The following is a 12,361-nucleotide window of genomic DNA, read 5'->3' as shown; positions in this document are numbered from 1 at the left end:
CATTGATCAGTATGGTGGGAGTGAGTGAAAGCTAAATGAACAAGAACCCCATGTTCATGATTTCTTTTTTTAAATGAGGCCTCTACTAATGTTTTAATGCTCTAGACCCCTCAGGCTAAGACATTTTTATTATTCTTACTTGAAAAATATAAATTATCAGGGGTATTTATGTCTTTGAGAGAAAACATAAAAGTGGCTAAAGAAGCAAAGCTTGCAGAAGTAAGCAGTTAATTTTGTTATGATCTGAGCTAGTGTCTGGCTAGTTAAACAGAGATAGTTTGAAATAGGTAAACTATCCATAACGTAGGGCAATAAGTTTACTCTTTTCCTGTTATCCCTCTACCTCTCAATAGCAAAGAAACCACAGAATAAGATTCAGTAATGATTGCTAAAGAAGAACTAAAAATTCATATATGCTAATATTTGGAGAGTTTGTATGTATCGTTTTCACTTCTTGATGTCTTTAAACTAGACTTACATATGCAGACTAATTTATAATTAATAGGTTGGACTGGACGATCTTGGAGGTCTCTTCCAACCTGGTTGATTCTATGATTCTATAATATATTATACAAGACAGTAATTACCTTTTTTACTTTCTAGCCATATCTGAGAATGAAAAAAAACAAGGTGAGGTAAGTTGGTGAGCAGTATAGTGTGTTGATGAAGACAAGCTGAGAGTTAGCTGACAGCAAGTGGGGATTAGCAGTTTTATTTTGTTCCCCTCAGAAAGAAGTGGTGTTAGTTCAGCGACACCAGGAGCAGCAGGACTGGAGGCCTAGAAACCTCCTTTCAACTATTACATCTGAATTGAAGAACAAAGTAAAGCTTCTAGAGATACAATACAGTAGATTTCAGCAGGACTTGAACTGGATCATATATGAAGTGTCTACAGCAGAACAATTCAGTACAGCAGATTTACTCCTTTGTTTGTATGTCTCTGAGGAATTTGGCTATCACATCACAGTTCAAATTGCCTTTAATAGGATAACTTTTCCAAAGCTAAATTATGTTTATGATGGGGATTATATGTGATGTTTGCAACTGAATGAGACTGGACCTCCTGACTTAGAACTGGCCCTTCAGATGCATCTTATTAAAAGAAGTACCCTTCTTGCTTGTTGCAAGAAGAGATGAAGGCAGACAAATCACATTTCATGTAGTCAAACAGTGAAGTTGAGGGGGAAAAAAATACAAGCCACAGTGTCAGCATTCAATATTGTTTCTCTTTGCAGAACCATAAACAAAATCACATAGCTAGACTCTAAAAGGTCTTGATGACAGCTCTGGTAAATTTATGCAATCTAGCTACACAGATGAATGGTATTTTCCCCTTTCCACATTCTCTGCCTTTCTCTGAAGCTATTTAAGTCTAATTAACCTAGTGTCAAGCTTTCTGATTTCCTTCCAGTGTCCTAACACAGGGCCCTAAACAATGCTGGTGTGTGTTTTGTTTTTTTTTTTAATATCAACTTTTCTAAAAATATTTGGGTTTAACATTTATCCTTTTATTTGCCTGTAGACCAAAATAAATTATTACCTCGGGGTTATATGGCTATGACACTGAAGCAGATGGTATCCACAGAAGAAAAACAGTTTTTCAAGTAATACAGAAAGCATGTGTATACAGTGACATTCTTGCCCTGGCCTAACTTTAGTATTAGCAGTCCTTTTTTTGGCCAGTTTTTCATTTCCTTCCACTGAGTGAAATAGCACTTCAGTGAAGCCAGTTGAAATGTTTCCATTAATTTAAGTAGGGAAAAATTAGCACTCACCATTACCTACAAAATACTAATTTTGCAGAGATGTATGGGCTTTTCCAGAATGACTGCTTATCTTACCCTTCAGCAGTGACAGCAAGTGAACTTCTCTGCCATCTGTATCCAAGGTATCAAGAGAGTTGCAGTGGATGCACTTTGCTTCACCATTCAGATCACCAATATTAAATTGTGTTTTTTTTTTTCATGTAAGACAAAAAGGATCTTACTCCCAGATTGGTTTTATTTTAAGCTTTGATAGGAAAAGGTTTCAAGTAAGAAGATTATAAAGATGGAAAAAGAGTTTTCCAATTGTTCAAAAATCAAGCACTGAGAAACCCCATTGTTACCTGGCCTGAAAATCTTTAACTAAACCCAAAACAACAGCAACCCCCTTTCAAATTACTGTGTATCTGCAGTACTTTCAAAGAACAAATAATTCTTTCCTTAATTCCATAGTAAGTAAAATCAACCAACCAAAACCAAAGAAAGATTAAAACAAAGCAAAGACCAAAACTAAACCTCCAACAAACCAAAAAAACCCTCAAAGCCACCACCCACCCAAACCTTCAAATATATAAGAAGTTGCTAACAGAAAGCCTTTTGTACCAAAGGTATATTCTAGTGTGATCCATACAGTTATAAAATTTTGACACAAGACAGCATTTTAGTGAACACTTTTTAGGTCACCTCCTGTTCTCTAAAAAAAGAAAAATAATCAGAAAATATTTTTGATCAGTAGCTTATCGTGAGGGATAAGTTGACCAGGAATGCTTAAGCAGTGTGCAATTACAAATACAGTTTGCATGTTTCAAACATATCTCCTTTTGAAGCTAACTGAATGGTTTGTCGTGTTTTCTAGTTCATATAAAGTTTATATAATCATCAACTTTAGCAGAAGAATCTGTGCTGTAAATTCCTGGAATAGCTACGAGCAGCCCTGTGCACTGTCCACATTCTGTGCAAGAGGGATGACAGCCAAGTATAGACATGAGAGATGATCCACAGAATTAATAATAAATAATGTAAATCTTACAGTGGCAAGAAGCACTTTATACTGAGAGTCACCACCTTTGGTATGCATTCTCTTCCCAGCTTTTATCCTCCATCAAACATTTAATTTTCACTGTCATAAGTTGGAATGCATTTGAATGTATCGTTTCAAAATGTCTTGCTTTGAGATGTCCATTATACTATCTTTATGAGGCTTCTATTAATTGTCTAATTGATTTGGTTTACATGTTTGTCTCAAAATCTTGGTCCTTCTTCTGCAGTTTGTATGCTGACATCTGAACTCCAGGGAATGTGATATTCCATGGTATGATTTTGGCATGGATACTTGAGGTTATTTTCATCTGAGGTGTCACTACCTATCTACAAAGTTATTAGATACCAGCACTACTTATTTGAACCTAGGGATTTTACTGGTTAGATTATCTCAGCAGGACAAGCTTCTCCTGTGAGGGTCCAGTTAGTTGCTCCAACTGATATTTTGAGTAATATTTTGTACTAGAAGGCTGGACTACTAGTGTAGCAAAGCAGTTCAGCTTTTCTGTGGGGTTCCTTGATTTTGTTTGGGTTTGCTGTATTATACTGGCCTTACATATTTCAGCCAGCCAGTAGAAGTTGATTTAACTTGTATTTAAGTCTTTTTGAATGCAGAATTTTCTTGATCAGAACCTTTAAAGAATTCCCCATGTGGTTGGGATTGGATTGTTCACAGGATGATCCCAAAAAGGATGCTGTACTCTACCTGCTTCTCCATCTGCTTCTCCTTCCATCAAGGACTCGTACTGTTGGTTCTCAGCTGCCTTCATGCAGTTTAGCCAAGGGCAACTGTTGTTTGTAGGTGAATATATATTTCAGTTATGCCTTGGGTTTTCATGTATTTTTGGCAAATACTTGATCAACTGCAATTACTTCAACTGTAAGAAGAGTATGTTAAATAACACTATACCTCAGAAGGACAGTCACTATTTTTAAAGGATCTTTAAAGACTCAGTTTTTCATTCTGAGATTGAATGCTGCATTTGATACCTATTTCAGCATACTTGTTATAATTAATGTCTGAGAAGAGCCATGGTAAAGGAAAACGTCTGCATAGCTGGGCAAATAAAGTTAGCATCCTTTGTTATCAAAGATTAAGTCAAGGTCTGTGGAACAGAAAAAGTGGCTTCAGTCATGGGTTCTTTTTCCCCTGACATTTCTATCTTATTGTCTACATCTGGCACCTTTTTTACGGATGACCACCTGCTCTTATAGCCTAAACCAGCTGTTTAACTATGTTGCATTGTTGAGATAAGATTTTTTTTTCTCCTCCTTTCCTGAAGTATTTATAGTATTTAGCCTCTGATGGTCTTTAAAGTTCACGTGCTTTTGAAGATAAGGCATATTGCAGACACAGCATATGATGGAATAAGTGAACACTAAATGCACTTTACTGTCTGTTTGATCTCTCTAGATGCTGATAATTCATGATGGCATTGTTGGGCTGGCTGTAGCAGGAGCTGCCAAAGAAATGGGAGTTACTGTCAGAAGATTTCATGCCAGGTAAAGTAAGAAAATAGGGCTTAGAATCTAGAACACTGCTTAATGCCTAAAGTTGTGATCTGCTTTGCACTGAAGGATATTCTTCATAAACAATCTGCCAGGTTTCTCTGTCACAGGAAAAAGAGTCTTAACTATCAGAAATTTTACTTAATTTACTGCTAATTAGCACAAACTTCATGTTACTGATTTGAATATTCATAAAAAGATAATGTAATTAAAACAAACCACTTAAATATACTTCTTCCCTACTTTGTAGGCCTGACTTAAGCCAAACATGATTATCTTTCTCCTCACTACTTTAGTCTCAACTGTCTTCATTTGTCCTGCATATTGAATTCAGTTCATCTCAATTAAGTGTGGGGTTGTTTCTGGCTCATCACAGTATCACAGTATCATCCTTCATGGCTGCCTCTACTCCAGTGTGTGCCACCTCTAGGTCACTGTCCCTCAGATACAGAATTTCACAGTATCACAGTATCATCAGGGTTGGAAGAGACCTCACAGATCATCAAGTCCAACCCTTTACCACAGAGCTCAAGGCTAGACCATGGCACCAAGTGCCACGTCCAATCCTGCCTTGAACACCTCCAGGGACGGCGACTCCACCACCTCCCCGGGCAGCCCATTCCAGTGTCCAATGACTCTCTCAGTGAAGAACTTTCTCCTCACCTCGAGCCTAAATTTCCCCTGGCGCAGCCTGAGGCTGTGTCCTCTTGTTCTGGCGCTGGCCACCTGAGAGAAGAGAGCAACCTCCTCCTGGCCACAACCACCCTTCAGGTAGTTGTAGACAGCAATAAGGTCACCCCTGAGCCTCCTCTTCTCCAGGCTAACCAATCCCAGCTCCCTCAGCCTCTCCTCGTAGGGCTGTGCTCAAGGCCTCTCACCAGCCTCGTTGCCCTTCTCTGGACAGGCTCAAGCATCTCAATGTCCCTCCTGAACTGGGGGCCCAGAACTGAACACAATACCATTTCCTTTGGTATGGCTGCTTCCAAGGGTGTCTCACCAGGTGCCTGTCTCCTCAGCATTCCACATGTCTCTATATCTCTTCACATCTCCTACCCTAGCAGCTACTGCTCACATTGTGAGCAGGGGTGTCATGTGCTGTTCTGGCAGCTTTTGATGTGTTGAGAGAGTGTTTACATGTGTTTCAGAGCCAGCTGAAACCAAATGGCACAGGACCTCTGCAGTCCCTGCACCACACCTTGCAATTTATGCCTACTACAACTCTCACACATGAACTGATTAAGCACTCATGTATTTACTAATTGGGTGTTCATGGGTAAATCAATTGTGCACTCATGTGCTAACACAGCAATTTGTCCTGGGTACCAGGGGCCTCCTTTGATGCAAGGGCACATTTGTTGTACACCAAGACCTCAGGTCTTCTTAAAGCTCCTTTCCAGTCATTGGTCCTAAGCCTGTAATAGTACATACTGTTAATCATCCCCAGCCTCAAATGAGGAGATAATGAAACAGATTTCTATCTGTCATCCTGTTATAAATGCTGTATTCCTGTCAGTCAAGTGCTTCATATTCAAACTTTCAAAAACTGGAAATCATCATAATTTGGGACAAACAACCCTGCTATATCATTCAGTCTATTCCTAGTGCTAATATAATTCATTAACTACAGTCCCTTTTTACATGACTGGTGAAGTCTGTGCCCTAAGCAATTGAACTCCTGTGGTTTCTCTCACATCACTTGGGCATCTATTTACTTGTTGTCATGAAATGCCTTCCCGTCCTGTCCCCCCCCCCATTTTATTCAGTCAGTCATGTAGATGTGATTAGGCTCCAATTCTCTACCAAAGTCTGGGGACAATTCACTTGGCCTCCATCAAAATGGAATTATTTATGCAATGATGTAGTTCTAGCAGTTAAAACTCAGTCACATACATCATAAAACTTATGATATCAAATATTTGTAGACTTGCTGGCCTACACATATCTTCTGTTAGAATTGTCTACCTATGTCTTTTGATTTTTGCATCTCCAGCTATGTGCTGTACAGGTAGTCCAAGCTATTTTAGATTTGTAATGTCTCGGCCTGGCTAAAGATAGTAATTTCTGCATTAATTCCCAACTCTATGTTTAGCAGAGCTGAGGAGAAATTTGCTATCATCTTCTCTTAATGGAGAAAGTCTTGCTATGGCTTTTCTCTCAGGAGAGGAAGGAATATTTCTGTTAATTTTCTGTTGAAAATTTGAAATACTTTGGTTTTATGTAGATATTGAAAAAATCTAGTTACTTCCCTTACTTAACCATTTCCAAGCATTTTGAGCTGATCAAGTGTCATATGGAATCGACAGCACGGCTAATGATTGCCTTTCTTCCCTACATGTACTTCCTAGAATGCATATCCCATGTTGCACTCTCTGTGTGTGTAGCAGTGGGCTGCATGTATGCTGTGAGGCTTCAAGGTTTGATCAGTCAATTAAAATACTCCACTTACATAGTGAAATACTTACCCAACTTGTGAGAGTTCTGTAGTGCAAAACCACTTCAAATACTATTGTATAGCAGACAAATCCACTATGCACCTGCTATTCTCTACCATGCTCCCTTCACCAGTAACATTAATGCTGTATTTTTCCCCCCTCTTTCTGGTACTGTGTAACTTGTCTTCCTTTGTAAACACCCATCATTTGAAATTCAAAATCCTATCATTTAAGTATGTGGAAATTTACCCAAGAACTAAGTGTCTTATCACAAGTCAAATTGGGAAGTGGGCTAGAAAGCAGTGACAGGATACTTGCAGCCTTCGCTGTCCTCCTGGTAGTAGATACATGCAATGGCCTGTTTTGGACGGCTAGGTGACAAGAACCATCCAGCAAAACGTAGTTCAGTTTTACCTTGTATTGACTTCTCTGTGGTTGCCATACTTGACTGTCACGTCAGGACTAACTCCAGGATGTGTAGTGCAGCCACCATGTGTGGCTGCATATGGGATGAACTGGCAACTGCAATGTCCAGATGGCTATCCTGGAATGATGCAATCAAAGAAAGAAACAGTAACTTAGGGTACAAAGTTCAAGATCAGAATTCAGTATAAGTTGTTTTCCGAGCATGGCATTAGAGTTCTTTTGTGGGGTTGTTTTTTTGGTGTTCTGCAGTCATAGTAATATGAAGGGATGTTAAGGAAATGTGATTTTAATCCAGATGTACTTGCAAAGAATTTAGGTTTTGAAGGTATCTCTGTCTTCTTGGGAATGACTGGAGTGCAATTAATCCATGAAACACATTGTGCAATGTGATTCTTATCAGACAACCATGAGGTGTTTTTGAATTTGAAGAAGTAGTTGATTTCTTATTCTCAAAAATAAGCACCATATGGTTTTGTAACCCGTTCCCTGACTGGCCTCCCAGCTCATTTAGTCTCTGGCTTCCCGACAAAATTGCTGACTCTCTTTGGTCATGCATCAGAGTAACCTATGAGTTTTTAAACAGAATTCTTAACTTATAAAAGAAGTCTGAAGCAATATGCAAATTTGATTTACGAATATGTATAAAACAAGCATCAGATCTGTGGAGAACGTGTTGAAAAGTTTCCAATACATGAAAGCTTTGACAAATATTTATTTTTCTTTCCCATCAGGGTGTGGTGAACACTAGTTACAAGCATTTGCCAAGCAGAATGGCTACTCAAGCCAGTAGCCTTTATTCCAATAACATCTTGAAAATATTAAAGCTGTTTCTCCTGAGAAAGAATATTTTCACTTCGAACAAAAGAGGTTATTGATCATGTCATTAGAAGAATTTTGGTAATGAAGGTGAGTTTCAACACCACTTATGGTTTTATCAAGCAATGTTTAAAATATGTTGTATGAAAGCAGTGATTTTGCTAGTGAGTTTAGTCATTCCAAGGCAACATTATCATTCAATGTCTATGTTAGTAATAATGTGATGAAGGAAATTTCTTGCATGTTTCAAGCACTGAAATATGGGGCAAGAGGATTTATAACCATTTCGATACTATAAAATTACTGTTGTACTTGAGAGTTGTGTTTTTAAAGCATATGTTACTGAGAATTTGCCCATCTCCTGAGCTACTAAACTGTGTGCCTTATTAATATGACTTGAAGTGCTAGTTGTCTGTGGACTCAGATCAGTATTACAAAGGCGCAGACAAGCAAGAATAGGTGAGCCATGTGTGATAGTGTAAAGGACTTCAAGCAGTGCAAGTACACTGAAGGCCAAATGGTTTGACTTTACAGGGTCTTTCTGCCAAGGTCAGGAGAGGTAGAGCGTTGTTGCTTGTAAAGATACAATGGATTCTATTGAAAAAGCAGGAGTTTAGCCTCAGAATATGAAATGTGTTTCAACCCTGACACGACATCCTTGGGCTATGTCCTGCATAGTCTGTTGTAATAGCAGTAGCCCTCATACCTTCTTGCACCCTCTGGCCCCTTATTCTGGGAGAAGAAAAGGAACTGGATATGCAGTTAAATCTTGAGGCAGTCTTAAGATCTGTGAAAACTGATATTACTTGTATGTTGGCTGCAATTTTCTGTGTGCAAGATGTTTCTTGAGATAGACTGATATATTCTTTTCCAGTTAAGTTTATTTTGGATGTAGTAGAGAGGAAGGCTTAATATCTGTAGTCATGGTAAGTTGAAGATTGACAGGAATCCATATTTGCCTGCAGGTAGCATTAAACCAAAGTACCGTTATGCTAAGCATTTAATATTGGCAGACTGGAATTACAGTTTGGCTAAGAAAGTGTTTATAAAGAGAACTGTATTCATGTTCAGCTTTTAAGGAATGTAGTCTAGGATTTAGGTAGGTTTTGTTGTTTACTGTTTGTTTTCTGGGCTATTTTTTTCCCTTGTGCTTGTGAGATTGACTTGCTTGATTCCTTCTCTCCTCCAGTGTCAAGCATATTCCATCTGAAATATATCAGGCCCAATTTGGTGCACTTAGAACACAAGAGGATTTTAACAACTCACTGAATGCAATAGTCAGTGCTGTTTTGCAGACCAAGGGTTATCATAATCAAGATAAAGTAAAGGCCAAATCCCACTCTATTTACTCATGCATAATTCCTCTAATTTAAGAAGGTCACAGGTATTACCATGACAGAGCTTTGCCTGAAGGATCAATCTATAATACAATGAAAGGCAAGATACAGTAGGAATCCACCATAATAGTTGTTTTGTTCCACAAGAGGAAGGTGTAAACTGTTATTTCAGTAGCCTTTCCCAAGAACAGCACTCCTTTCTATTGAAAAAAAACCCAACAACAACCAACCTACAAAAAACCAAGGCACAAGAGCAGGAAGAGCCATAGTCTTGCACTTTAGGAAAAGGATAACCACAGCTGGAATGTATATAGAAGGCACAAAGGAATTAATTTATCTTTAATTCTTGTTGCCTGTTTGGCATTTAAATTATGAACCATGTTAAGAATAATAGTAGCCTTCCAGTATCTGAAGGGGGCCTACAGGAAGGCTGGGGAGGGACTATTTACAAGGTCTTGTAATGACATGATGAGGGGTAAGAGCTTTAATCTGGAAGAGGGAAGATTCAAACTAGATATTAGGAAAGGGTTCTTTACAGTGAGGGTGGTGAAACACTTGCACAGGTTGCCCAGGGAGGTTGTGGATGCTCCCTCCCCGGAGGTGTTCAAGGGCAGGTTGGATGAGGCCTTGAGCAACCTGTTCTAGTGGGAGGTGTCCCTGCCTATGGCAGGGGGTTGGAACTGGATGATCTTTGAGGTCCCTTCCAACCTAAACCATTCCATGATTCTATGACTCTAAGATGAGTTCCTGAAAAACGTAGCATGGATTAATGTTGAAAAGCAGCAGGCAGTGGTAAGTCAGGGTTTCTAACCTGTTATGCTGCTTTGCAAACAAATGAAAAGCTAAAGATGCAACTTTTCAGGATCCTTACTGAATCTCAGTATATCTTTTGTTACCGAGAAATTTCTTCTGATGTTGATTATGTATGAAATAAAGAGCCAATATGGTATAGGTTAGGGACCCAATCCAGGGCCAGTTGAAATTAACACAGACTGTTCTCTAAAGCTTTTGGATCAGGGCCTGTACACACTGCAGAACTCCAGATGTAGTTATCTGTGTTGAAATATATATATATATGAAATAGGAAATGAATTGTATAGCAAGGTTTTGATTATGATGAATAATATGATCCTCATAAACAAGATTGTTATGTTCTTTGCATTGAGTGTCTTTAAAAATAATGATATAACTAAAGAAAGAATAATGCAAATGATTACAGAAAAGGATATACATAGCACAACTTCTGAAGGGTTCACTACCTTTAGAGCTTCTGTGCAAGGTAAATGAGCAACAGCAGAAATATCCATTAGTCCAAGAAAACCAGTTTTTGGTTGCAAACAAAGTCGATTTTAAAGGAAGAAAAAGAGAAGGAAGTCTGTTTCTTTTAGTGAACCATTCCCTAACAAAGCTTTGTACACCAGTTTAGGTATGTGTACTTCAAAGTAGTGAGGCTCCACAGAGGGATCTGGACAGACTGAATCAATGGGCCAAGTATGATGATGTGAGGTTGCACAAGGCTAAGTGCTGGGTGCTGTATTTGGGCACAACAACCTCATAAACATTCCAGGCAGGGAGAAGAGCATCTGGAAAGCTGCCTGATTGAAAAACCCCTTGGGGTGAGAGTTGATAGCCAGCTAAATATAAGCCAGTAGTGTGCCCAGGTGGCCAAGATGCTGTCAGCATCCTGGCTTGTATCAGAAACAGTGTGGCCAGCAGGACTAGGGAAGTGATTGTCCCCTTGTCCTCAGCACTGTACTTTCCCCTTCACTTCAAGAAGAACATTCAAATGCTGGAACATGTCCCATGAATGCCAACAAATCTGGTGAAGGATCTAGAGCACAAGTCTTACATGGAGTGTCTGAGGGAATTGGAGTTGTTTAGCTGTGAGGAAAGTAGACTCACTTTCTATGATGACTTGAAAGGAGACTGTTGCAAGATGTGAGCCAGTTTGATCTCCCAAGTAACGAGTGACAGGACAAGAGAGACAACCTCAAGTTGCATCCAGGAAGGTTTATATTGGATATTTGGAAAATAATCTTCATTGAAAGGATGGCAAGCCCTGGATCAGGGTGTCCAGGGAAGTGGTAGAGTTCCCATCCCTGGAGGTATTTAAAAAGACACATAGATGTGGTGCTTAGGGACATGGTTTAGTGGCGGATTTGGCAATGTTGACTTAATGCTTGGAGTTGATGATCTTAAAGGTCTCTTCCATCCAAAATTATTCTATGATTCTGTCTGCAGGACATTCTTTACTGCCTCCTCACGGGTTCATTGACTTAAAATATTTTGTCCGAAGGATCATCTTCTATTGAACATCTATTTTCTTTGACTAATGTTGGGCAATTTGGATACAAATGTTAATGTTTTTATTACAAACTTCCTGAAATGATAACCCAACAGAAACTAAACTGTGCTGTCCAAGAGCAAGACATCTTTCTACACTGGGCTTTGCCTTGATTGGAGAAATTCACACTGTACATTGATTTGCTCAGAGCTAACCTGGGTATATTTAACTAAACATTTTGCAAGTGATGACAGAATGTGTCTCTGAGTAAAACATCATATTATCTTGGATGATCTAGTATTTTCCTAAAGAGGGAAAAACATTTCCTTAAACCACCAACACATATGGTCAAAGAGACTAGTACTGGGAGCAATAATATTTTCTCCCAAGGAAGTATTGTAGAACTCTCTGTGTGGTCTCTGCATCTTTTAACAATATTCAGATGCAACACTGTGGTCTGTATTCCTACTAAAGCAGTAAAGGTTGTGAGAAGTCAGTGGGGAATTTATTTTGATGAACTATTTCTCTATATTTGCCCAAGTGGAATATTTTTTTTAATGTAAAAAAATGTTGTTTGGCACTCCCATATGTGTTTGCTGGATCCTGGGGTCCCCACTTCATCCTCAGGTTGACAAAGATTCTATTATTCTAAAACCAGTTTTCTGGCAAAAACGTTGTATACAAGTTCTGCGTGTAAAAGCATGTGCAGGAAATGCCTCCTACTGCCATGGGTGTCAGTGACATAGCTTCAAC

The 12,361-nt window shown here is 38.9% G+C and overlaps 1 long non-coding RNA gene across 1 annotated transcript; it reads left to right on the top strand.

Annotated features, from left to right (window-relative positions):
- Nucleotides 1-4,226: 4,226 nt before the first annotated feature.
- Nucleotides 4,227-12,361, top strand: LOC135182706 (uncharacterized). Its single transcript, XR_010305277.1, has 3 exons — nucleotides 4,227-4,307; nucleotides 7,903-8,077; nucleotides 11,566-12,361. It is a non-coding gene; the product is annotated as an uncharacterized LOC135182706 (long non-coding RNA).

The sequence above is a fragment of the Pogoniulus pusillus genome, chromosome 17 (genome assembly GCF_015220805.1).
Source record: "Pogoniulus pusillus isolate bPogPus1 chromosome 17, bPogPus1.pri, whole genome shotgun sequence".
NCBI lineage: Eukaryota > Metazoa > Chordata > Aves > Piciformes > Lybiidae > Pogoniulus > Pogoniulus pusillus.
The sequence above is the reverse complement of the archived record's forward strand: the minus strand, read 5'-3'. Positions and strand labels throughout refer to the sequence as shown.